The 2511-nt window shown below is 49.6% G+C and overlaps 1 long non-coding RNA gene across 1 annotated transcript; it reads right to left on the reverse strand.

Moving 5' to 3' along the window:
* Nucleotides 1–331: 331 nt before the first annotated feature.
* On the reverse strand, nucleotides 332–925 carry LOC120660243. The gene is made up of 2 exons (XR_005669453.1): nucleotides 866–925; nucleotides 332–667 (listed from the first exon to the last, which is right to left on the reverse strand). It is a non-coding gene; the product is annotated as an uncharacterized LOC120660243 (long non-coding RNA).
* Nucleotides 926–2511: the final 1586 nt, after the last annotated feature.

Raw genomic sequence — 2511 nt, forward strand, 5'->3', positions numbered from 1 at the left:
TCTAAATTTAGGTCTAAAATTTCTCAATCTACAAAACTAATGTCATAACTGTCTGCTTGGATTGAATAACCCTGAACTATACATGAACTGGAAACACTGTAATCATGCACTACTAGAAAACAAGCCTTCAGAACCGGTTGAAGAGGTGCATAGGCACCGATTTTGTAACCGGTACCCCTAAACCGAGACCATTGGTCTCAGTCTAGGACACCGGGTTTTTCACCTGGTGCCTTAGGCATCCATTGACCAACCGGTACCAATGAGTTCATGGCATTTCATTTCCCGTTTCCCTCGCATCCTTCACTAGTAGCTTTCAAAAAATCGTTCACAAGATATTAAATCGATCGACAAAATACTCATAGATTCCACAAATCATTCAAAAAATTGTTTACTACAAGATAGATCCAATCCATACAATCCCATATGCATATCTATTTCTGAAAAATAAGAAAAAAAAATCACCCACGGCCAGCTCCCGTCCGGCGGCGGCCAGCTTGAACGAGTTCTTCACGCGGGTCAGCTTCCCCGACCACGAGCTTCTTGAGCTGCCCGGCCAGCAGCTTGCGGAAGTTGGCCGGCGTCGCGTGCACTACCGTGTGAGCTGCTGGCCGACGCGCCGCGCGTGCCTCGGGCCACGTGTGCTCCCGCTCGCTCGGCTGTCTCTTCCCTGCGCAAGAACCGAAGGAAGAAAAGGGGAAAACAAGAGGAGCCACGAAACTTCAAATCCAAATTACTTTCTCAAATCACAACAATTCGAAACGAAACTCGAGCTACAAATGCGTAACCTAAAAGATTAACAGATCCAAAAAAAATTTGCCAAAAGATTGAGTATAGCTCGTGAATAAAAAATCACATGAAAAAAGACCTGCATTCCATGGACATAGATCCTTGCCGAAACAAGGGAGCTGCTCAGGTGGTCAACGCCGCTCCTACTCTTTGGGGGCAGCGCGGGCAAACGCCAAGCTTAAGCCCGGGCGTCCTCGAGGGCCGCAATCCTGTCGCCGCTGAGCGGACGGAGAGCGTGACCGCTGCGAGCTCCTGGGCCGGCGGCATGTCCCAGAGAGAATAGCATCTGAGGGGGGGATCTGAGAGAGACGAAGGGGGATGCCACGGTGGTCCGCGTCGGCGAGCGCCGCCGTCCGCGTCCTGGAGCGGCCGCGAGGTCCCCGAGACCGAGGATAAGGTAGAGAGAGATGAGAGGTAGAGAAATGAGGGGTAGAGAGATGAGAGGTCAGGTGCCGACGGCCAGCGACTTAATAATATTGTGAGTTGGTATTGGGTGCCGGGTGGTTGTTTGAACCGGTACCTAAGGCCTGTCACTTTTATTGGCCCCGGGTTGTGGTATGAGCCGGTGCCGATGTCTGCTCCAAAGGCACCGGGTCGTGCCATTACCTGGTGCCATTAATATATGGGCCAATCGGAACCGGCTCATGGTTTTAACCGGTGTCTTTGATATTCAATTGGTACCGGTTTCTGACATGACGCAACTTTCCGGCGCTTGGCACAGGCCAAGAGTACCGGCTGTTGTTGCAACCGGTACTAATGCCTAGTATTAGTACCGGTTACAATATGAGCTGGTACTTTTGGCCTGGACCTTTGGCTCGTTTTCCAGTAGTGATGGCTGGGCCCGGTTTAAAAAGATATAATAGATCTAGCGGGTGGTTATTTAGTTTGGATTTGTAATACATTTTCTGGCATGGGTGCTTCCTAAACTAACTGCACACATGAACAGTAGCACTATGATTTGCCTTGATAAACATAAACTACTTTTCTCATGTAAATAACATTTGTTAAGGTGGGGGATGGTGTGTGTGCTTCATCAACCAACGTTCCACATCAACAAAGGCTAATATAAGCTCCCTTGCTAAGCTCTAAGAAGGCATTACCTGAACCATTATGTCAGACACATGTCAATATTGCTGCGCACTAAGAGTAAGTAGTATGATTTGCACGAACATCATTCTTTGCCTTTGACGGAGATGCAAGGCGGCACACAGTACCAACCCAAAACCAAAATGAATCAAGACAGGTGAATTTAATTCAAAGCTCAGTAAGGTATAAGAAGAACTACACCTTGATCAGCTTCTTGTGGCGGAGACGCAAAGAGCATCACTGAGCTGTGACTCCACGAAGCCAGCCTGATGGATGGTGTCGTGCTCCGTGGAACTGGATCATGGCTGCGTGCACAGAAGCTAATGAGTTGAACAAAGCGAAAAGAGGCTTACGTGATTCCTTGCAGCTGTGGCCGTCGGCGCTCGATCCCAGCGGGGGCCTGGGTGCAGAGGGAGGCATCTTCGGTGGCGGTGATGACGAGGTCAGCAATACCGGAGGTTACAATCCAAGGTGTCGAAGATGCCCTTCTCCAATTGGAGAGTGCCGCAGCAAAGGACCCACCATTGAAGTCTGCCGGTGGGGAATCTGACCTACTTCTAGTCTCCCTGACCTCAACAAATGCTGGGCCATCCTGTCCTATTATGCAATCAGAGATGCAGAGAACAGGTTCGTCAGCTC

The sequence above is a fragment of the Panicum virgatum genome, chromosome 2N (assembly GCF_016808335.1).
Source record: "Panicum virgatum strain AP13 chromosome 2N, P.virgatum_v5, whole genome shotgun sequence".
Taxonomy (NCBI): domain Eukaryota; kingdom Viridiplantae; phylum Streptophyta; class Magnoliopsida; order Poales; family Poaceae; genus Panicum; species Panicum virgatum.